The 25,399-nt window shown below is 40.1% G+C and overlaps 1 protein-coding gene across 1 annotated transcript in view; it reads left to right on the plus strand.

Moving 5' to 3' along the window:
• Positions 1–8,892: 8,892 nt before the first annotated feature.
• DYM (dymeclin) overlaps positions 8,893–25,399 on the plus strand; it is a 403,419-nt gene continuing 386,912 nt past the window's right edge. Inside the window, exon 1 of the mRNA XM_007197218.3 lies at positions 8,893–9,166. The gene's annotated coding sequence lies outside the window, so the exon portion shown is untranslated. The remainder of the gene's footprint in view (positions 9,167–25,399) is intronic.

The raw sequence follows: 25,399 nt of genomic DNA on the forward strand, positions 1-25,399 counted from the left end.
GTTAAGCCACAGATTAAGTCTCAAAAGATTTAAAAGATACATATCATATAAAGTGTCCTCTCTGACTACAATGGAAGGAAGTTAGAAATCAGTAGAAGAAGGAAAACTGGAAAATTCACAGATTTGTGGAAATTAAACAATAAACTCTTAAATAACCCAGTGGATCAAAGAAGAAATCACAAAGGAAATTAGGAAATATCTTGAGACAAATGAAAATAAAGACACAAAATAACAGAACTGATGGATTCAACTATACTTCAATAAAAAGTAAATTAAAAAAAACTTATGGGACCCAGTGAAAGCAGTGCTAAAGGGGAAATTTATAGCTATAAATGTTTACATTAAAAAAGAAGAAAGCTCTCAAATCAACAACTTAACTTTACAGCTTAAGAAACTAAGGAAAAAACAAAAGAACAAACTAAACCCAAAACTAGCAGAGGGAAAGAAATAGTTAAAATTAAAGCAGAGATAAATGAGATAGAGAAAAGGAAAATGATAGAGAAAATCAACAAAACCAAAAGATGATTTTTGAAAAGATCAACAAAATTGACAAATCTTTAGCTAGACTGACTAAGAAAACTAAAGAGAAGAGTCAAATTACTAAAATCATAAATGAAAGTGGGGACATTACAACCTATGCTACAGAAATAAAAAAAGATTATAAGAGAGTACTGTGAACAATCGTACACCAACAAAATGAATAACCTAGATGAAGTGGACAAATTCCTAGAAACACAAGACCTACAGAGACTGAATCATGAAGAGATAGATATCCTGAATAGACCTATAACTAGTAAAGAGATTGAATCAGTAATCAAAAATCTCCCAGCAAAGAAAAGCCCTGGACCTAATGGCTGCTTCACAAGTGAATTCTAGGGACTTCCCTGGTGGTCCAGTGGTTAGGACTCCACACTTCCAATGCAGGGGACATGAGTTCAATCCCTGGTCAGGGAACTAAGATCCCACATGCCACGCTGCCAAAAAAAAAAGAGAGAGGGAGAGAGACCTGAAACCTACAAATCAGTATCTCTAATGTATATAGATTCAAAAATTCTCAGCAAAATACTAGCAAACCAAATTCAACAGTATATTAAAAGGACCAAGTGGACTTTATTCCTGGAATGAAAGAATGGTTCAGTGTACAGAAATTGCTCAATGTAATATACCACATTAACAGAATGAAGGGGAAAAAACTCCACGTGATCATCTCAATTGATGCAGAGAAAGCATTTGACAAAATTCAACACCTTTTCGTGATAAAACACTCAACAAACTAGAAATAGAAGGAAACTACCTTAACATAATAATACTATTCAGCCTTAAAAAGAAAAGAAATTCTGATATGTGCTGTAACATGGATGACCCTTGAGGACATTAAGCTAAGTGAAATAAGCCAGTCACAAAAAAGACAAATACTGTATGATTATAAATGAGGTATCTAAAGTAGTCAAAGTCATAGAGACAGAAAGTAGAATGGTGGTTGCATTGGTGGGGTTAGGGGCAGTGAGGAAAGGGGAGTTAGTGTTTAATGGGTGCAGAGTTTCAGCTGGGGAAGATGAAAAAGTTCTGGAGATAGATGGTGAGGACAGTTAAACAACAGTGTAAATATACTTAATACTACAAAAATGTACATTAAAAAACGGTTAAGATAGTAAATTTTGTTTGTATTTTACCACAATAAAAAATGTTTTTTAAATTACCAAAAAAAATTTACTGTAGTAAATATCTTTGTATGTAAATTATTTCACTTGTGCGCTTTTTTTTTTTTTTTTTTTTTGGCTGCACTGCAGTGCATGCAGGATCTTAGTTCCCCGACCAGGGGATCAAACTTGTGTCCCCTGCAGTGGAAGCTCAGAGTCCTAATCACTGGACCGCCAGGGAATTCCCTTGTGTGTGAACTCATATTTGTAAAATAGGTTTCTAGAAGTGTATGTTGCAGTGTCAAAGGGTATGTGTTTTATAATTTTGAAAATATTGTCATGCTGTTGGTGATGCTGATGTACATGCCCTCCGGCAACGTATGGGACCTGGTCCCTACACCTTCGCCAACAGTGTGTTATCAAACTTTTTGACGTTCGCCAATCTGATTTGAGAAAATATTTCAGGGTATCTTTCATTTGGCTTTCTCCTGTTATGAGTTTTGGTGAGGTTTAAGAGCCATTAGTATTTGCTCTTTCTTTTTTTTTTTTAATTTATTTTTTGGCCACACCATGAGGCATGCCCCAGACCAGGGATCGAACCTGTGCCGCCTGCAGTAGAAGTGCGGAGTCTTAACCACTGGACAGCCAGGGAAGTCGCAAGTATTTCCTTTTCGATTAACTGCCTTTCCTACGTTGGGCAGTGGTATTTTGAACCCAAATGCAGAAATTTCGAGTTCCTTTAAATGTCATTCAGCTCATTTTTGTTCACTATTGTAGTTAATTGAAAGAATTTTGAATTCTAATTTTCCTACCCAGGAAACTGGCTCTCTTTATATTTTTGCCTGTGGATCTGGTCTCTGGCCACAATGCCTGATCTTCCAACTGGGATTTCCTGAATTCCAGGGACATCCGGAGACTCTTTTTGGCCCCAGAGTCTTAAAGTTCAATTCTAACCTATAGTCTCTCCTTCCACCATCACCTCTCTTTCACCATAAAAATTCAAGTTCACAACTAAATCACCATAAAACAACCATAAAAATCCATTCTCTTTGGACTTTCCTGTTTACATTGTTTATATTAGAAGGTGAACTCTTGGAGGTCTGAGTAACCTAGGTGTATAACGTTCAGTAACTTAAAAAAAAAATACAAACTGTTTTGTATTATATTTTCTCAGGGGTAAAATGGAGACAATAATACTTTACTCACAGCATTGTGAAAATTAGGTCCAATTATGTATATATTTTGATATATTACATATATACACTTGTATATGTTTGAATACATGCACATATATTAGTTTTGTATATATATTGAATATATTCTTGTATGCAAACTGTACAAATGCATAAAAATTGAAAAATAAAAGTTACATTTCCAACCCAGTTCTTCAGACTTTTAAATAAATTGGAATTATGTTTTACATATTGTTTGTTACACTTAATTTCATTTAACAACCTGTTGTGAAGGACTTTCCAAGTCATTAAATAACTTTCTACATCCTTCTTTTTAAAGGCGCAGTATTCTGTTGGATGGATGTACCATAATGCATTCAGCCAATCCCCTGTCATTGAACATTTAGTACTTTGGTGATATTTTCTAGTCAAATACACAGTTTTGCATACATGGGCAAAGTAGGGGAAGCAAGTGGTGGACTGCTTGGTGTATTAGTTTGCTAGAACAGCAGTAATATAGAAGCATAAATTGGGTATCTTAAACAACAGAAATTTATTGTCTCACAGTTCAGGAGGCTAGAAGTCAGAGGTCAAGGTGTCTGCAGTGTTGGTTTCTTCTGAGGGCTGTGAGAGAGAATCTGTTACACACCTCTCCCTTAGCTTCTGAGGGTTTACTGGCAATCTTTTGTGTTCCTTGGCTTGTAGATGCATAACTCTGATGTCTGCCTTCATCTTCACATGGCATTCTCCCTGTATATGTCTGTTTGTAAATTTCCCCCTTTTATAAGGGCACCTGTCATGTTGGATTAGGACCCATTCTAATGACTTCATTTTAATTTGATCGCCTCTATAAAGACCGTATCTCCAAATAAGGTCACATTCTAAGGTACTGGGAGTTAGAACTTCACTATATGAATTTTTTTTTTTTTGATGGGGGAGAATAATTCAATCCATAACACCCGGTGAAATGGTTTATTATTTATTCAAAAAATGTTTACTACGTGCCTATGGGAGCCTTGGGCTATGCCAATAAACAAAAAACCCCTTCTTTAAGGAATTTACATTCCACTAGCAAGGAGACAAATAAACAGATGACTATACAACGTGTGGAGGGGTGATTAAAAGCTGTGTAGGAAGATGAAGGAGGGGAAAGAATGGAGAGTGCTGGAGTCTGGGGACAGGAGGTGAGGGTGGGGAGGTGTTGCTATTTTATGCAGGGCGAACAAGGAAAGGCTTGATAATATCACATTTGACCAGAGTCTTGGAGGAGATAAGGAGAAGTGGTCTAAGTTAATTATAATTTGTTTTACTTATTTAATTGTCTTCTTCCACCAGAATGTAAGCTCCTTGAAAACAACAAATAATACAGTTGATCTATAACACGCCAGTGCCTAGATCCATGTGCGGCATTTATAGGGCACGCAATAAAATATTCACTACTAAAAATAGGGAAAAGAGTGGTCCAAGCAGAGGGAACAGTAGGTGCCTAAGGCCCTGAGCTGGGAGCGTGCTTGGAGCAGCGGCAAGGAGGCCATTCCAATTAGGTCTGACAGTGAAATAGCCACGAGTGGAGGTGAGATTATAGTGGTGGGATGGCTTTGGGATTGAGGCATATTGTAGGGCTTTGCAGGCCATTTTAATACCATTGGCTTTAATACTGAATGAAGTGAGAAGCCACTGGAAGTCTTTAAGCAGATGGGGGACATGGTCTGATTTATGGAGATGGAGGGAGGGAATTATGTTTAGAGCCTCAGAGAAAATCAGAAATAATAATCTCATTCAGAGACTTGCAGTGTATTTCATTCACTGGGTAAACCTAGTAAAATTTCCATTATTCCATAGCCAAGGCCATTTGATCGCATTGGGAACCATTTATTACTGAGGGGCCATGGTGGCATTTAGCACCTCTGGAATAATTTTTTGTTGATTTAGTTCAGTTCTATTTGTTTCTTTGTTTTAACCCTAAAGGAAATTTCAATTTTGCAGGTATAAATTTTATTATTAAGATGTTGAAAATACTGGCCCTGCTCATCCAGAAAATGGTTAATTTTTCACCATTTATTTCTTGAAAAGCTGTTTCCTTGTGGCTGGATACCAGGCTGTGCTGACTCTTCTAGTTCTTCGTGGCAATTTAACCCAATTTTTAATTGTATAATGCCTGTTTCCTCTGCTAGACCTTCAGCTTCTTGAGGTCAGGCCCAGCCCTGAAGCACAGTGCACACAGAATTGCTAAGTGAATATTAGCGGAATAAGTGAATGAATGAACCAAATGGACATCCTAAATCAGAAGCACCAGTCCTTGTTTTTTTTTTTTTTTAATTAATCAATTTATTTATTTTTGGCTGTGTTGGGTCTTCGTTTCTGTACGAGGGCTTTCTCAACTTGTGGCGAGCGGGGGCCACTCTTCATCGCGGTGCACGGGCCTCTCACTGTCGCGGCCTCTCTTGTTGCGGAGCACAAGCTCCAGACGCGCAGGCTCAGTAGTTGTGGCTCACGGGCCTAGTTGCTCCGCGGCATGTGGGATCTTCCCAGACCAGAGCCCGAACCTGTGTCTCCTGCATTGGCAGGCAGATTCTCAACCACTGCACCACCAGGGAAGCCCCACACCAGTCTTTGTTTTAAGTATCTTTCTGGAAAGTCACTGAGTAGTGAGGAGGATGAGGAAGTTACGCAGGACTGCAGTTTCAGATACCATAATGTTTCCAGTGACTCACTTGATACTTCATTGCTTGATTGACTTTGCTATTGAACTCAACATGTTTCTGGATACAGCTGGTTTTTATAATAGTCTAACCAAAATGAGCTGGGAAGTGAAGTATAATTTTTTGTGCATTTTCTGGTTTGCAGTTTCTTTCTAAGTAGCATGGATATTTGTACAGTCCCAGACTGGGAATGTGTTGGCAAGACAGGTAGCCATTTGGAAGTTTTGTTTTTAATTATACCTTTTTTTGGTCTTTTTGGCTGCGTTGGGTCTTCGCTGCTGCGCGGGCTTTCTCTAGTTGTGAGCGGGGGCTACCCTTCATTGCGGTGCATGGGCTTCTTATTGCGGTGGCTTCTCTTGCTGTGGAGCACAGGCTCTGGGCACGTGGGTTTCAGTAGTTGCAGCACGCAGGCTCAGTAATTGTGGCATGCAGGGCCTAGAGTGTGCGGGTTTCAGTAGTTGCAGAGTGTGGGCTCAGTAGTTGCAGCTCGTGGGCTCTAGAGCACAGGCTCAGTAGTTGTGGCACATGGGCTTAGTTGCTCTGCGGCATGTGGGATCTTCCTGGACCAGGGCTCGAACCTGTATCCCCTGCATTGGCAGGTGGATTCTTAACCACTGAGCCACCAGGGAGGTCCCTACACTTTTTTATTTTTGAATGTATTCATTTTCCATTACTGCTACAAAAAATTACCACATATTTAGTGGCTTAAAACAACACAAATTTATTGTCTTATAGCTCTGTGGGTGAGAGTCTAACTCAGTCTCACTGAGCTAAAATCAGGGTATCAGCAAGACTGCGTTCCCTTCTGAAGGCTCTAGGAGATAATCTGTTTCCTTGCCATTCTAGATTTTAGAGGCTACTCCACATTGCCAGACTCTCACCATTTTCAAAGCCAGTAATGCCTGCTCCTCACGTTGAATCACTTGATCTTCTGCAAGAGCCATATTTATGACTCATGTTTTCGGCCTCCCTCTCACTTTTTACTTTTGTGATTACATTGGGCCCACCCAGATAATTGGGGATAATCTCCCTATTTTAAGGTCAACTGATTAGTGACCTTAATGCCATCTGCAACCTTAACTCCCCTTTGCCATGTAAACTAATATATTCATAGGTTTTGGGAATTAGGATGTGGACATCTTCAGGGTGGCCATTATTCGGCCTGCCATAGGGAATAATTTTAAATTTTAAATTTACAGAAGAGTTGCAAGGTACAGACAGTTCCCGAGTATCCTCCTCCTAGTTTCCTTAAACATTAATATCTTATATAACCGTACACAATTGTCAAAACTAGGAAATTAACATTGGTACAATATCCTTAACTAAAGTCCAGACTTTATCTGGCTTTCATCAGTTTTCCCACTATTGCCTTTTGTGGTTCCAGGATCCAATCCAAGATACCCCATTGCATTTAGTGGGAGGGTGTTTATGGCCTTCTTGTTAGTGTTTCTGCAATAACTAGACACTGAAGTAGTCAAGCCAAAGTTATCATGATACTTGTGCAGGCAGTATTGAAAGTTGCTGACCAAGGATAATACTTTGCACATTACATGTACAATAAGTAGTTTTCAAAGGACTGCACTTCAACTAATGCATTACATATTGTTAAAACCATTCCTATTATTTTCTGATTTATGATGTTTTCTTAGCAACAGTATGATATTTGCCTAGGAACACTGGTTTCCAGTGAAACTTTTTATTTCAAGCCATGCAAAAAATACAAAAGGGAGGGAATATTAAATTTCACAAACAGCATTGCCTCAAAGTAGAATAAACTGCTTCTTAGTCTATCAAGACAGTTCTGAAGAGATGCTCACAATTTTTGCTAGGTCACTTTGGGGTAGGTAGACTGTGTGATTTTTGTATAGGCAAAATTAAAAAGCACTTTGAGGTTGATTTGGTGCCTGACTCTCTTTTTGCTATAGTAATTTAAAAATAAAATTATACATGTAATTCATATTTATTGCAGAAAAATTAGAAAACATGTAGGAAAAAACTATTTTTAATCATGCATGGGGACTTCCCTGGTGGCGCAGTGGTTAAGAATCCACCTGCCAGTGCAGGGGACAAGGGTTCGAGCCCTGGTCCAGGAAGATCTCACATGCCACAGAGCAACTAAGCCCATGTGCCACAACTACTGAGACTGCGCTCTAGAGCCCACGAGCCACAACTACTGAGTCCCTGTGCTGCAACTACTGAAGCCCATGTTCCTGGAGCCCGTGCTCCGCAACAAGAGAAGCCACCACAATGAGAAGCCCGTGCACCGCAATGAAGAGTAGCTCCGCTCACCACAGCTAGAGGAAGCCTGTGCGCAGCAACGAAGACCCAATGCAGCCAAATATAAATAAATAAATAAATTTATTAAAAAAAAATGCATGACCTCATTTCCCAAAGATAATAATTGCTAATATTCCTTTAGCCTTTTTCCCCTTGGGCCATATATACATAAGTATTATAAATATAATTTATTTTTGAAAATTGGATAATACTGTACATACCATTTCCTCTCAATATATCATGAACACATATTCATAGCGTTGTTGACAATGGCTGCATAGCCATAAACTATCTAATTTCAGAACATTTTTATCACCTCTTTTTTAGCTAGGCTTCTCAGGTATCTTGTGTTTTAGTATATTTTCCTGTAATTATTCTGCAAGTTCAGGGAACTTGTTGGCAATAAAAGTTGGAAAAGTATATGTAAGACCTCTACAGTACTTTTCAGAGTGTATTGGCACATACTGTTCATATTAAGGAAATAACAGTGATATCTATCTCATAGCGTTATTTGAAGAAATAAAGTAACAGTGAATAGCACATAGAAAACAACCCATAATATGAGTTATTATTACTGACGTTGTCAAGAGTCCTGTAGGGTTAGTATCATCATGATCCCGTATATGTATTTTAGATGAGGAAACTGGCTGGAGAGGTGAAATAAGGACCCAAGGACGTCAATCCGGTAACCTCAGCTCATTTGACTTCAAATTCCATACTTTTGTCACTGCACCACATTGACACTCTTTCCTGTTGGACCTGTCCTTTCTGACAGTATTGCAGGCAATTCTACATCTGCTATTCTGTCTCCATCAAACTTTATTTTCCTATTTCCCAATTCTTTAGAGTCCTACAAGGAGCTGCTTGACTTTGGGGTGATTATTGTGTTGGAATGAACAGGGGCCTTAATGAAGTTAAGCTACCAGAACAAGTGCTGTAGGGTAAGCCAGGACTGCAGCACGAAGGTAAGAAGGTTTAGCAGCTTCTCGGTTTTACCACGCGGCTTTGCGGTTGCCCTGGAGGCGCAGGAGAGTGGAGAAACGCTGAACGCCGGAAGGACTGCATTTCCCAGAAGTCCGCGCGCCGCGCGACACGTGATCGCCGGCTAGAGCGCGCCGGGGCTTTCGGTACCCCCGGCGTTCTCGGCAGCTTCCCTCTTCTCTCCCCGCCCCTGGGCCTCCGCACTGACGCCGTCCGGGCGGGAGCCGAGCCGGAGTAGGAGTCGGAGCCGGAGCCGCAGAGACGTGGAAACATGGAGGCCTGAGTCGGTGTGCGCCAACCCGGCTGCGGCGGCGACCGCGGCTTGTTCTGTCCTCTCTGCCACCCGTTCGTCCGTCCGTGAGCTGGAAGCGGATCTCCCCGCCGGCTGAGACAGGTGGGCTGTGGCGCCGCCCCTGGCAGCGCGGCCCTGGGAGCCGGGCGGGTCCCCCGCCCCTTGTCAGAGCGGGTTTGGGGACACCCTCCCCTCCCCCCCCCCGGGCAGAAGGGTCCCTTCTGCCAGTGGGGGACGGGGCCACGAGAGCTGCCCCCCCACTTCCAGGATTCAGTGGCACTTAGAGCCGGGAAGTGAGGGGGTGTGCTAATCAAGAGAGTGAGAGGGGCCTCAGTCCGAGCCTGGTGTTGGGAGTTGGTGGGGGGGAGATACCGAAGAGCAAGTCGATGCTTCGGAAGATGAGATTGATGTGACAAGTGGGCGTGTGATGGGCAAGGTGAGCAATAATATTGATTGTTTTTCTGACATACAAATTTTTATTGAGATGTAATTGACATACCATAAAATTCACCCTTTAAAAGTACAATTAAAGTATAACGCAGTGGTATTTTGTTCTTTTTTTTAACTCAGTGTTTTTTAAAAGCATATTCACAGGGTTGTGCAACTGTCTAATTTAAGAACATCTTTATCACCCAAAAAAGAAACCTATACCCATTAGAAGTCACTCCTTATTCTCCACTCCCTGGCAACTAGCGATTGTGTTTTAACTGAAAGGTGAGAGGGTGGGAAGTTAACTGGGTTGTTTGTGAACAGTAGTGAGTTAATAAAGCTGATAGGATGAAAGTACTGAAATAGAGAGAAGGGATGGGATGATTGTAATAGGGCCAGCAAAGGGGTACACAGGATAGACTCGCTAGGGGGGCAGATTGAGCAGGATCCTTGAAAGCTGGAGGGAGAGGTGTGTAGAGAGAAGGTGCTGAAAGATATGAAAACACCAGTGTGTGTGTGGAGGCGGTGGAGAGGAGTGTACCCTTTCAGACGGACCCTGGCTTTGGGCGGATGAATTGAGGGCTCAAGAGAGGAACTGGGGCTTCCCTGGTGGCGCAGTGGTTGAGAGTCTGCCTGCTAATGCAGGGGACACGGGTTCGAGCCCTGGTCTGGGAAGATCCCACATGCCACGGAGCGGCTGGGCCCGTGAGCCACAACTACTGAGCCTGCGCGTCTGGAGCCTGTGCCCCGCAACGGGAGGGGCCGCGATAGTGAGAGGCCCGCGCACCGCGATGAAGAGCGGTCCCTGCACCGCGATGAAGAGTGGCCCCCACTTGCCGTAACTAGAGAAAGCCCTCGCACGAACCGAAGACCCAACACAGCCAAAAAAAAAATAAAGAAAGAAATAAATAAAGTAGCTATAAAAAAAAAAAAAAAAAAGAGAGGAACTGGAGGTGGAAGGGAAGGGGATCTATAGTAATAGGTGAATGGTTGCTGCTGAGCATGGAAGTCTTATGAATAATGTAGATTTCTTGAATGGTTATCCTGCTTTGTATTGTTTATCTTAGATAATTTTCTCTGCAACTCAGAGACAGAATGGGCAAGTATAACTATTCCCATTCTGCAGATGAAGAATCAACCTTTTAGCGGTTAGGTGACTTCCTGAAACTCATTAGGTTAGTAAATAGGGCAGAATGAGTGGGAATGAAAGAATTGATGCACATGGATTAAGTGGCAGAAAATTGAGATGGGTCAATGTTACAGGAAGGAGTTTCAACTATTAAATATATTAAGAAATCTATATTATTATGATAAGTAGGTCAAGGACTGTGTTTTTGTAACTTTGAAATTTGGAAAAGTTCAACCCAGGATAATGTAATATACTCCCACGTACCCATTACCCAGCTCTAACAATCAGTAACTCAGGCTAATTTAGTTTCATCTATGGCCCTATCTATTCCTTTTCCCAACTCCATTTCATTTGTAAATATCTGAGTATATGTCTCTGGAAGATTGAGTCACTCTCTTTTTAATACACCCACAATATGATTGTCACACCTAAAAAATTAATAGTAAGCTCTTAATATCTAGAAGGACTTATTTTTTTAAATGTGGTATCCATTTGATACTGAAGAAGCAGTGCAAACATTTTGATGTTTGACTTTCTGAAAAATACAATTTAATTGTTTCCTGATTTTTCCAGTCAATCCTGTTCTGACTGTTCCATTTTCTTGGTTAATATGGTTCATCCTTCTACAGAATGCTTGAAGAATTGTCACTTTGGCTGGCTCTTTAATGGATGGAGTTTTGTGAGGGCAGGAAAAAAATAGAAGTGAAATATACCACAAAATGCACAAATAACTATTATATCTCATACTGCTCTAAGTATTTGGGCAATTTGATTACGTTTCTCTCCTCCAGATGATTTCACATATTGTTAGAAGTTGTTTAATGTGTGTGTATTAGTTTTCTATGACTACTGCAACAAATCACCACAAATTTAATGGCTTAAAACAATACAAACTTATTCTTTTAAAGTTCTGTATTTTAGAAGTCCGAAATGGGTCTCACTGGGCTAAAATCAGTGTGTCAAGCCTGTGTTCCTTTCGGGAAGTTTCCAGGGGAGAATCTGTTTCCTTGCATCTTCCAGCTTCTAGGGGCTGCGCCGTTCCTTGGCTTGTGACCCCCTTCCTCCATCTTCAAAACCAGCAGCATTGCATCTCTCTGACTGTTCTGTAGTCCATCTGACCACAGCTGGGAAAGGTTCTGCACTTTTAAGGACCCATATGATTAGATCAGGCACACCTGGGTAATTCAGGGTACTTTCCCCCAACTTAAGGTCCTTAACTTAATTACATCTGCAAAGTCTCTTTTGCTATGTAAAATAACCGAATCACAGGTTCCATAGATTAGGATGTGGACATCTTGGGAATTGTTATGCTGCCTATCACAGTATGTTTTGGGATATTTTGTTGAGACTTAAGAAAATCAGTGATTTTGTTTGCTGCTGCAAATGCAGTGTGTCCTCTTTCACTTTGTAGATAATGGGAACAGTTAGTGCTGGAGAGGACTGTTCCGTTTTCCTTTTAGTGACTGTAAACAAATATGTGGGAAATACCTGTGACATTTGTAGGACAGGCTTTGGTAAAATGAGACCTTTAGAAGTGATTAAATATAAAAACAGTGTAATAACGTGTAAAGTTTTTCTGTATTTTGTTTCGGTCTTTTTCATATTCATGTTTTTTAAGTATTGTTTACTTGTAATCAGAGTGTATATAATGCTCAGCTGCTACTTGAAGTCACAGGACACTCTGGCAATGACGGTTCCCATGCCCAGAGTGAGAGGGCAGGGGCTCTCTGTCCCAGTGGGTGGTGGAGGCACCTCCAATTCAACAGGAAGACTCAAAGGGAGAAAAAATTTTCAGGAAGAATGAGCTACTGTGAGAGTTGGGCTTGAATTCCCATCTAGAATTTTCCTTATGTGACCCAGCTAGGCGAGGTTGAGTGCTGTGGGCCTGAAAAGCAGAGGGGCAAGATGGCTGTTAGTGCTCTTCCTCTCCCAGGCTGGGGAGAAGACTCTGAATCTTAGAGGTGGATTTCAGAAAGTCCTGTAGTTGGTATCCTGCTTCCTGAGGGGGTTCCACTTTGCAGCTTAGCTCTCAAGGTCTTGACTGCCTTGGAGCGTGAAGGTCTGGTCTCTCTGATGGTGGTGTGTTTTAGCTTACTGCTTCCAGTAAGCATAATGGGAATTATTATATATCTGTACCTATTTTTAAGCTTATTTTCCCTACTAAGATTCTTTTTTTAATTAATTAATTAATTTTTGGCTGTGTTGGGTCTTCGTTTCTGTGCGAGGGCTTTCTCTAGTTGTGGAGAGCGGGGGCCACTCTTCATCGCAATGCGCGGGCCTCTCACTATCGCGGCCTCTCTTGTTGCGGAGCACAGGCTCCAGACGCGCACGCTCAGTAGTTGTGGCTCACGGGCCTAGTTGCTCCGCGGCATGTGGGATCTTCCCAGACCAGGGCTCGAACCCGTGTCCCCTACATTGGCAGGCAGATTGTCAACCACTGCGCCACCAGGAAAGCCCCCTATTAAGGTTCTTAGTTGAGCTTAATGCTTTGAACTTCTTAAAAACTGCTTGCAGTTTTAAGTTATACTCATGTTTGTCTGTTTCTAGACAAAGCAATCTAATAGGGCTGAGAACAACTTTACAGATAGCTCTTATTTACTGAAAGCTTTTTTTTTAATTTATTAAGAAAGTTTGGTCAGTCCTATTTGATGTCTTCTCTAGTTTTTGTTACAGTCTTTAAAAATGCAGACACCAGGTGAGGGGTGGGGGGTGGGTGAAATGGGTGAAGGTGGTCAAAAGGTGCAAACTTCCAGTTATAGAATAAATAAGTCCTGGAATGTAATGTGCAGCGTGGTGACTGTAGTTAATAATACTGTATTGTATGTTTGAAAGTTGCTAAGAGTAGATCTTAAATGTTCTCGTCACAAGAAAAAAAAATTAACTCTGTGTGGTGCTGGATGTTAACTAGACTGATTGTGGCGATCATTTTGCAATACAGTATATACATATATTGAATCATCGTGTTGTACACCTGAAATTAATATGTTACATGTGAATTATATCTCAATTAAAAAATGCAGACACCAAAAGTGGCTATAACTCTCCAATAAGGATATTGGAAGAATTAACAACAATTTTTTTGTATGTCATTTGACAGATAATAAGTTTCTTTTTTAGATTGAGTCAATCACTGAATCTTTTTTTTTTAAAAAATATTTATTTATTTATTTATTTGACTGTGCCAGGTCTTAGTTGCAGCACTCGGGATCTTTGTTGTGGCATGTGGGATCTTTAGTTGCAGCATGCAGGCTCTTAGTTGCGGCATTCATGTGGGATCTAGTTCCCTGACCAGGGATCGAACCCAGGCGCCCTGCATTGGGAGCACGGAGTCTTAACCACTGGACCACCAGGGAAGTCCTGAAGTCAATCACTGAGTCTTGACAATTCTTCCTTCAAAATACCTTTTGCAACCTTACAATACTTTCAAAGCCTCCTGTGTCAGTTAAGATTAGGTTTGTCTATGAGTAACATACAGTTGCTAGCTTGAACATGTTATTAGTTTGTTTCTCTTGTAAGAGAAGTCCAGAGGTAGACAATTCAGGGCCGGTATGGTGGCTCTGCTGTCATCGGGAACACAGCCTCTTTTCCAGCTTCTTACTCTGTCATCTCTAGGATGTGGCCCTTGATTTCTGGGTCCAGATGGTAATGTATGGCATGTAGTCAGATAAATGATCTGGCACCCATAAGACAGTTCTGGACTAGACTTAGGTATTTTGAAATCATCAGTGTATTGGGGAAGAGTTCACTGGTCTAGAAGGCTGAGGGATGTATGCAATTTTATAGTTACAGTGGGCAAAGTAGAAGACATGCCCTTTAGTCAGTCTCCCCATCAGGCATCAGCTTGCTTTCTGGCTTTTTTTGCTTCCCTGCGTACTCCAGCCGTGTTGAGCTTTTTTCAGTTCCTTGAATGGGCCCTGCCTATTTTTCCTAATCCTAGGCCTACACACATGCTTTTCTCTTACTTTGAAAAGTTTCTTAGCCCCACACCCAACCAGGCCAGTCCTTCAGGTCTTAGCTTTTTTAAAAAAAAATATTTATTTATTTGGTTGTGCCGGGTCTTAGTTGCAGCAGGCGGGCTCCTTAGTTGCAGCACGCGGGCTCCTTAGTTGTGGCATGTGAACTCTTGGTTGCAGCATGCATGTGGGATCTAGTTCCCTGACCAGGGGATCGAACCTGGGCCCCCTGCATTGGGAGCACGGAGTCTTACCCACTGCACCACCAGGGAAGTCCTAGGTCTTAGCTTTTATGGCATGACCTCTGGGAAGCTTTCACTGAGTCTTGAATAGTTGCCATATTATAATTTCATGTTGCTTTGTTTGTGTCTCTTACTCAACTGTAAGTAAATTCTGTTCTTCACAATTTTAACCTTGGCTCTTGGTATTGTGCTAGCCACAGAGTGGGCACTCAGGAAATATTGATGGAGTTGTTGTGCTTACATAACCAGTGTGATGGAGTTTGGGTATTGCTAGTTTTTTTTTCAGCCCTGCAGTATTCTTTGATATTTGCACATTGAGTTATATGAATCAATGATTGTGAAATAGTAAAGCACATTCTCTCCAATGTATTTAAAAGTTAATATTTCTACTTAAAGTAATACTTGCAAATTGTTAGAAAAGATAATAATTTATAATAATATTACAAAAGATCAGCAGTACCCTGCCTTACCTATCCTTTTTAGTCTGGCTCCCAGAGATAACTGCTTTTAACTGTGTTTATAAGTAATATGTCTAAATGGCTATTTTGTGATTTATCAATTTTAGGTAATACCTATTGATGCCTGTTGTGGTAGATGAGGTCCTCTTCCTCCTCCTCCCCCTCTTCCAGCCCTTTTAGTATAGATACTTAAGAATTCTTGATTAATTCAGTGTTTACATCATCCTGACTGCATAAATATCACTGCTGAGCTGAGTTTACCTTGTTTCCCCTCCCCCAGCCCTATTTGCTTTATTTTTCTGTGAACATATTACTGATTTTTACCAAATACTTTGAAAGAGCTGTGGGGATTGGGACCCAGGAAACTGATGCAAGATGTTACTCTGGCTACTGCTGTTGCCGTGACAGTGAATTATTTTTCATCCCATCCCAGAGGCTTCATTGTCTTTGTTAATGAAGGTAAAGTACAATCTCACACCTTCACAGTTCCCGACTTGACAGTGTCTTAACTTAATTCTCCTCTGTTTTGTTCGTGCTGTTTGGAACTCCTGTTACTAATCTATTAAGACCTTCTAAATGGGTCTTCTTCTTTTCTGTCTCCTGTTATCTATGTGTCTCCGTGTTCTTAATTATGGGCGTTTCCTTGACCTTGTCTTCTCTCCTGCCTATTGAATTTTTAAATCAATTTTTAGTTTCAAGTATCTTTTCTTGTTCTTTGATTATTTCCTTGACATCTTGTTCTTGGTTCATGGGAACAATGTGGTATAGTGGTTAAGAGCATGGTTTCTGCACCCAGACTGCCTTAGCCTGAACCCTGGTCTGTCACTTTCTAACTCTGTAGTCTTGGTCTTGGGCAAGCCGCTTAACCTTTCTTTGTCTCAGTTTATTCTTCTAGGCCAAGGGTTGGCAGACGTTTTGTGTAAAGGGCCAGATCGTAAGAATTAGGCTTTGTGGGCCCAGAGGCAAAATGAAGAATATTTTGTAGGTACTTGCAAAACAAGGGAGAAAAAATTTCCTCAAGTTTTTTAATCGATGAAATTAAAAATACAATACTAATAATGGTTGAGAACTTTTTTTTTTTGGTAATAAAGGTTTGCTGATGAGAAGAATGAAATCTCTTTTGGGGGAGAAGGGATAACATTTTAGTTAATTGGAGTTTAAAGTTTCTATTTCCTATCATCAAAATTGATTATAAATGTTCCTGTTAAATGCTGATTTGTAATGAGATATAATGTATTTCACCTTTGACTATATCTCTTTACATAGATAAGTATTGCCAATACTGATATCAATCTATGAACATATGTTTTTTTTTTTTTTTTTTTTGGCTGCACTGTGCGGCTTGTGGGATCTTAGTTCCCTGACCAGGGATTGAACCCGGGTCCACAGCAGTGGAAACCCGAGTCTTAACCACTGGACCACCGGGGAATTCCCCCAGTGGTTTTAATAGAGCGTATTTATTGCTTGGAAGGCATCTATAGAATTATGTTAGATTCATTTCTCATATTTACCCTTTAGCAAATCATTCCATTACTGACTAATCACTTCCAATTGAGGACTACGTGGAACTCCTTGTTGCACAGTTAAATGGTTTTTGAAATGTGGAAAGTACTTTTGTACTTGCACTGAGGTCTGAAAAATGCTGTTGGAACTGTAGTTTGACTTTGGAAAATATATCTACTGCATACTTATGTGGGAGTGGAGATCTCGAGTCTTATTTTGATTTTTCACAGCATCAAAAGTGTATAAAGCAGCTTGACATTACCTGTGATTCAAACAATGTCAGTTGTCCTTGAAAGGACTTTACCTCAGTATAGGTTTTACAGATTTTTAAGTGCTGTTGGCCTTCTGATTTTAGGTTGAATTCATTGAGAAATATTATCAAATCTGAAGCAAAAACTAATTTCCAAAGTCATTCAGTGTCCAGTAACAGTGGTTGAGGGGGGTTCTTCTTGTTCAGAACAATTTCAGTCTCAACCCTGAGCTTGAAAAATTTAAATAAAACTATACCATTGCTGAGCCATTGTATTGTTGTGTGGTAGAACATATCAGGATATTCAGTTTTTATTTCTGAGAAAAATTTTATGGAACTGATAAGTTCATGAGAGTGGATGAAGTTGACTGTTGACACTGCTGGTTCAATAACACATGATAGATTCAAATATTTTTATGCAGAGTACCTGCTGATAGATAGCATAATGAACACTGTAGGCTATAAACACCTTGCATTTAAAAAATATTTATTTAATTTACTTAAAAATAGAAATAATAAATCCACATGTTAACATAAATAACATATTTTTGTAAAAAATGTATATTTTGCAAAGTAAAATAAAATTTTGTAAACACCTTGCATTTTCACAAAGTTTGTAAACTTGTCCAGCTAAGCTTTTTTCTGCTCCATACATGTTTACCACCATCTGTCGTTATTCATCTTAGCAGATGCCACTTCAGGTTGTACTGAATTAGTATTTTCTCAACCAATTTGGAAAACATTCATGGCTGTAATTGTTCCTTACAGGCTGTTCTTTGAGCAATTATTTTCACTGAGAGACAAGTCGTAAAGATGTTGTATTTTCTCTGGACATATTTCTTTGTCTGCTGTGATCAAACACAATTTAAATCATGATTGGTAAATGACTTTCCTTGCTTGGTTAACAAATGAGCCATTCAGAATCTTACTCTGGTTGTAGCCTCATTTTCATTTTTTATTTTTGGAAGACATTTTGCTTGTGATGAAATGCCTTGTTTTAAATTTTCTAATTTTCCTGATTGTTGCTCTGATGAGTTGGGAGTGAGTGCTGTGTGGTAGGGCATGTCATGTTATTACCTTAGTTGGTAATGTCTGCCTATCTTGTATTCTTCTGACATAGCTATGATGATATTACATGATAAACATAATACTTCGACATCTAATTAGATAAAAAAATGTACACTCCACTGTGACTTAAAAGTGTGACATCAGAGTGTACTTTGTTGTTGTTTTTTTTTTTTGGCCACGCCTTGGGGCTTGCGGGATCTTAGTTCCCCTACCAGGGGTCAAACCCAGGCCCCAGCAGTGGAAGCACAGAGTCCTAACCACTGGACCATCAGGGAATTGCCCTTTGTTCTTGTTTTGATATGAGAGATATTTACTGGTAATTAAAAATGTCAAAGTATGGCAGTATGCATGACACTTGAAATGCTGTCATTGTCACATGTGTCCCTGAGATTTGTAGTGCACTGAGCAGCAGTATAAAGGGATGAACGCACCACATACAGTCTCTGTAGTAACTACTCAGCTCTGCTGTTGTGTCACGAAAGCAACTTTAGACAGTGTGTAAACAAATGACCATGGCTGTGTTCTAATAAAACTTCATTTGTAGACATTGAAGTTTTAATTTCATATGATTTCCACGTGTCACAAAATACTGATTTTTCTTGACCACTTAAAAATGTAAAAATCATTCTTCATGCAGCAGGCTGGATTTAGCCCTCGGGTCATAACTGCTAACCCGGTGCGGATTAAACGGCTCAATATGTGTCAAGCACTTTGAATAGGACCCAGGGACATAGTAGGCTATATAAATGTTTGCAGTTGTTATTATTATTATTTTTATTATCTCCCTGAGGATATTAGTTAAAAATTTTTTTCTTAGAATCCCCTGTTTTCTGATTAATTTCTTTGGTTTCCTTTGGTTTCTTTATTTCACGTTGGAGGCTTTCCTCACAAGTCTAATCGTTTTTGGTGGACCACTCTTAATTTAAGATTGAGACTCCCAGTATTGATTGAAAACTCTGCGTGTGAGCGGATTTTGCTGAGTGGTGGGCATTGCTGTAGGTGGCAAGCCAGCTTTTTAAATGGGGGGAATCCCAAATGTCTGTATCTTTTCCATGGTTCCCCTTCATTTTCTGGGAAGAAAATTTCATTTTTTGGGAAGAACCCTCCAGTCTCCTGCTTTGGAGGCTGGGAAACCCACTGTGTATCTGTGCAGCAGGCAGACTTGAACTTCATTCCCCTGTTTTTATCCTCTGCCTCATTACTCTCTCCAACCTTGGCTTCGGAGTCCAGAGTCTCTCCATTCAGATTTCTTCAGAGTGCACATACCTGGTTTCCTACTCGGGGGGAAAGACTCACAGACTTGAGCCCCCTGCCTTGCCCAATCGTTCATGGTGCTTTTCTCCAGTTCTTTCACCTTCCCAGGGTTCCATGGGGTGGATTGGCTTGCTTCTTGTTAGGGTCTCCTTTGGCAGGCAGGTACGTTGGGAGCATCCTCAGCTCTGCCAGTTCAGTTACTAGCACTCTGTCACCTTTCCATCTTTCACACCTCCTCTGATCTTATACTTGTGGGCTTATATCTTTTTATTTTCATTGCTCTCATTTCACTGCCATGGAATACCCAACTGTACTTACTTAATATAACACTTGGAACATAGTAATCTTTTAGAGAATGTTCCATTACTTGGACTAATGGCACCTGTGGTGTTTTAACATGTCCTTTGGCCAGTGATCACTGCCCACTATTTCTCTGGACTCCTGTTTCAATGATGAGGTTTCGCTTTAAAGTTTGTTGAGTACAAATGTGTGTGTGTGTATGTTTGTGTGTGTATACACACATATATACATTCAGGCGATTCTGGAATATAGTTTATGATTTATGGAGTCTTAAGTTGGGACAAAGTGCAGTAGGTTGTTATTTGTATGTTTTGAGGGTGTTAAGACAGAATTTGGTTATCATGGATTTTCAGATCCACTAATGTTTACTTTCCAGCTAAGATACATTAAATCAGGAGACAGTCAGTGAGTCAGTACATATAGAAGAGGAAGGAGATTTATTTTATGTATATATCAAATATTTCACAAATTAAATACAAAATATTGAGCATATCATTTCTTGTTCAAAGTGTTCTTTTCACTCATGATAGTAAAATTGACTTGGAATAATTGATCTGAAGTGTTAAATAGCAGTATAAGTCAGACAGCAAAACAAGGCATTATTAGAAGGGTAGTTAAATTCGAAATGAATGGTGAAGATAATGAGTGCTCTAGGACTGTAGAGAAAAAAGAGCGCTCACACTATGCTTAGTGAGTAGGGTTTCAGGTGCTGTGGGACAGGTGTGTGGCGGGGAAGGCAGGTGTGAACAGCAGGAGCGGAGGAGTGGGAGAGCTTGCTAGGTGTTGAGAACGTGGCTTGCCTAACTTTGTTCTGGTACTTATTTGCAAATTGTGGTTCACACACAATTTGTATCAAAATCACTGCGAATCCTTTTTAGAAAATGCAGATGCCTGGGCTCTGGCCTGACATTCTGAATCTTTGAGGTGTAAGCATTCGCATTTTTAATCCACATGCTCCACAGGTGTTTTTTATGTACCTTGAAGTTTGAGAACTACCGGTTTGGAGGACAGTTGGAAATAAAGTTGGAAAGTGAGCTTTCAGACTGTGGAGGGTCTTGAATGTCAGTATTTGGCTTTTCATGTAACGAAGAATCATTGAATATTTTTGAGCTGGTAAGTAAAATGATGGAAGTGGTAACTTCACAAATATTAAAAATAGATTATATTTGACCTTTTATTTGGCTAAACATGCCCTGTGCCAGGTCTTTTACTGAGTGCTTTGCATGTGTCATCTTGCTTCATCCTCAGAAAATCTTCATGAGTTGTAAGTAGTGTTGTTTTTCTCATTATACAGTGGGATTTGATAAATGGTAAATGGAGATTCAGGCTGAATCTACACAGACTTAGCAGGATCTGTCTCATACTAGAACCTTTGGTCTTTTTTTTTTTTAAAATAAATTTATTTATTTTATTTATTTATTTTTGGCTGCACTGGGTCTTTGTTGCTGCGCGTGGGCTTTCTCTAGTTGCGGCAAGTGGGGGCTACTCTTCGTTGTGGTGCGCGGGCTTCTCATTGTGGTGGCTTCTCTTGTTGTGGAGCTCGGGCTTTAGGCACGTGGGCTTCAGTAGTTGTGGCTCGTGGGCTTTAGAGCGCAGGCTCAGTAGCTGTGGCACACGGGCTTAGTTGCTCCGAGGCATGTGGGATCTTCCCGGACCAGGGCTCGAACCTGTGTCCCCTGCATTGGCAGGCGGATTCTTAACCACTGCGCCACCAAGGAAGCCCAGAACCTTTGGTATTAATTTTGATGCTGGACTGAATTTCCTTTTTTTTTTAAGGATTAATGTAGTAGTGGAGTGTGCAGGGTGAATCGAAGTGGAGAGATTGAGAGCAAAGAAATCAGGATACTGTTGCACTGAATCATGTGAGATTGTAGAAGTCTGGTCCAGCATGGAAGCAGCGGGAAGATAAAGAGATGGGCTTAAAAGTTGATATGTAGAATTGTGGGTTTTGTAGAAGAACGCACAGGGCTTGTTGATGTCATTGGAGAGTCACCTTAGTAAAGTGGTAAAGACCAGGGACTCTGGAATTAGATTGCCTGGGTTCACATCCTGGCTTTTCTACTTATTATCTCTGGGACCTCATGAATTTGGTATGTTACTTAACCTGTCTGTGCCTTAGTTTCCTCATCTGTAAAATGAGAAAACTGTGCCTACCTCTCAGAGTCGTTAATGGGGACTAAATGAATCAGTGAGTTTAAAGCCCTTAGACCGTGTAAATAAATCTGCTAATAGTGCTGTTGCATATGTGGTTCTTCTGCCTCAGATGCTCCTGTGTATTTCCATAGATTCTTGTAATAACTCCATTGTAATACTTACCAAATGTGTTATAATAATTTATTGACATGTTTGTCTCTCCAGGATTTGAGTCCATTAATGGCAGGGACCTGGTTTTATTCATTTTTGCATTTTCGGTAGCCATCATAACACGTACATTTATAGTAGGTGTGTAATAGGCATGTGTGGAATGTATACTTGGGTATGTGAGTGAGGTAACTTGAGCCAAGAATGCTGATGACATTGATAGGAATAGTGACTTTTGGAGGGGTTGCTTGTTTTGGGGGACAAATGTTAAATTCTATTTTAAAATTTATAATGATAGTACGACATCAATTGATATGTTCAATACATAGAGATTTATGCTTGGATTTTGACTGAGAAGTCAAGACAAAATATTAATTCTGGGGTCACTCACATAGAGTTTAAAGCACAAGCCATAAGCACATTCAGAGCCTTCCTGAAGGAGAGCAGGTAAAGAGAACAATCCATTTATTTAAGAATTTTTTTTTTTTTTTTTTTTTACTGTAAATTACAACATGTTTCTGTTTTAAAAAAAGTCAAGCAGTACAGAAGGACATAAAGTGAAAAGTCCCTTCCCTCCAGATTTCCATTACCATTCTGCAGAGGTAACCAGTCTTGGATCATTGCTTATGTTTCCTTCCAGAAATTATCTAGGCGTATATAAGAATTTACATGTTTATTTAAACTAATGGGATTTTACTATACGAGCTGTTCTGTGTCTTTGTGTTTGTTTTTACTTGCAGTATTTGGGGTATCTTTACATATTAACACATAAGGTCTACCTCATTCTTTTCAGCGGCTACATTGTATTCCATTATATGCTTATTCCACACGGTGGTTAATCTCCAGATGATGATCATTTAGGTTATTTTGTGTGTTTGCTCTTCCAAATAGTGATTAACATCTGTATGTATAGAACTTGTCAACTTGTATGACTTTACCTGTGCAAATGAATTTCTAAAACCAAAATTGTTGGCACACTTAACATTTTGACAGGTGTTGCCAAATACCTACACACTAATGGTGGGGATGCCTGTTTCCTTATTACTCTCACAACTGCTATTAAGGTTTTTCTTAACCTTTGCTAATCAGATTGGTAAAAATGATACCTCACTGTTTTAATTAGCATACTTTATTCCTCATTTATACTGAAAATCTTTTCATATATTTATTAGCTATGGGACCTTGGCTATTTCAATAAGTATGTTTTTGGGTAATACCTCTTCAGCAGTGTGCTGTAGGTTACTTAGGGATAAGGAGGAATAATCTACCTTGGGAGATAGGTCATATATACTACAAAAACATAGCATTTAAAGGTAGTTTTTACATAATGGAAACTTTAGGTGGGTGGTGGGAAGGTGAGAGGGAAGACTGGTTTTGGGAGGGAAGGTGGAATCAGTTTTACACACGTTAAGATTGAATTATTCACTACATTGCCTTAAAGATAGGTCTTTTGAAAGGTTTACTGCTAAAAGCATCAGCAGTGGCACGCTGCTTATTTCTAGTATAGATTTATGTAAGGAACATTGTTATCCACGAAATTAGTGGATATATAGGTATAAATTTTTATATGTTACATATTATAATTAATATATATAATTATTTATATTATATATATTATATTACCCTTAAGTTAAAAAAAATTCCTGAGTGTTTTAGGCATATCGATAGAACTGGCATTCCAGTCAGAGGTTGGGACTGGGAGAGGTTTGAAAGTATTAATAATATCGTGGAAGGCACTGGTGAAACCAGGAGAGAGGCTCAGTTATTGAAACATTGAGAGAAGGAAGAGCTGAAAGCCAGGAAGTCTTCTGATGCACAGTGAGAGGGAAGAGCATTAGGACTGTTAGGAGGTGGGGTGATTGGATAGTGGGTTTTTCAAGTTCCATTTTATTGTGGTTTTCATTGGTAAGGGTCTTGGGAGTTCCAAATACATTGAATGCAAGTGGTGTGTGTGTGTGTGTGTGTGTGTGTGTGTGTGTGTGTGTGTGTGTGTTTGAAATCCTTGGCATGAATCAGATGCAGAAGAGGTGCCATTGGGCCTCAGTTTTCTACTTTGCTTTCTGCGAGGGTGGGGAGCAGATGGAACTTTCTGGCAAGAGTACCTCAGTGGCTAGTTGTCTTTGCTTGGCTGAACTTGTTCCTCCTTGGCATTGCAGCTGCCTTGGGTGCTGTTTTCACTCTCTGTTCTCAGCAGATAGTACCCTGTTGTTGCTGCCTAATGGAGTGAGGGCAGGGGTGACTGGGCAGGGTGTCCTAGCCAGGTCTGTTGCCCCTGGGCTCTGGCCCTTTTCTGGCCAACTGCCTCTGGACTGGGGTTGCTGTTCCACTCTTGGTACCCTTGATTGAAGACTCCTGAGCCTGCCCTGGATGTCACTTTCCTTTTCAGTCCATCTCCAGCTGCTTTACATTTTATGGGGATTTCTCACAGCTTCCGGTTTCCTGTGAATTTTTGAGCATGGCTGTGTAATAATTGACAAAATTTTTTTGCATTATTTTAGGGTTAGGTGAGGAAAAGAGGGGAAGGAGGCATTGCATTTTGTGCTCAGTTGGCTGTCTTGGTTTTCCTTGTTAATATTCTGTTCAGTGTCTTCTTATAGCTGACAGGCTTTATTCATATTGTTTTAGAAAGGTTTCATACTGGTCCTGGATTGAGCAGTTATTTTAGTACTTTGTGGTCTATCCTAGTAGTTTTGAAAATAAAATTTATTTCCTATAAATCAATAGAAAATAGGCAAAGGATATGAAGAGGTGATGGCCTCATTCACAGCAAGAGAAATGAAATGCAAATTAAAACCATATTGTAAACTATTTTCATGTGTCAGTTGGCAAAGATCAAAAAGTTTGATTAAACAGTGGTGGCTGTGGTGTGGAGAAACGGGCATTGCTGAAGGGAGTGGAAGTTGGCAGCCTCTAAAGAAGGCAGCTAGGCTGTGTAGGGGAGGAAAAATAATTTTCCGTTTACCCTTCTGAGCTCTTAACTGTGATAAAAGATCAACAGGAGAAAAACAGAAGTTTATTCACATGTGTACCTCACGTATACATGGGAGATACCTAGGGAAAAATGAGTAGCTTAGAATTCAGTTTAATACCATCTTAATAGGGAAAGGGGAAGGGGAACGTAGGCCTCTTAAGGGAGAACAAATGATTTTTAGGAAAGATGAATGGGCCTTAGAAGAATAGATGAGAGGTATGATAGTTTGTGACAAAGTTAGTCTCAGTGTTGTGTCAACTTCTAGGTGCTCTTGTCAGTCTTCCCTGGTTGATGAAACTGCTCAATTTATGATTTATGATAATGGAGTTTCTTTTGGAGAATCTGTCTTTAGGCAGATAAGGAGAGTTCAGAGAAGGCCTCACCCTGCATTTGCTATTTTTCAAGTGCCAACAGCTCAAAATGAAGTGGCAAAGTGGCAGATTTTGAGGTGGCGTATTCTGCTACTCTTCAGCAGTA

The sequence above is a fragment of the Balaenoptera acutorostrata genome, chromosome 13, assembly GCF_949987535.1.
Source record: "Balaenoptera acutorostrata chromosome 13, mBalAcu1.1, whole genome shotgun sequence".
In the NCBI taxonomy this organism is placed as follows: Eukaryota; Metazoa; Chordata; class Mammalia; order Artiodactyla; family Balaenopteridae; genus Balaenoptera; species Balaenoptera acutorostrata.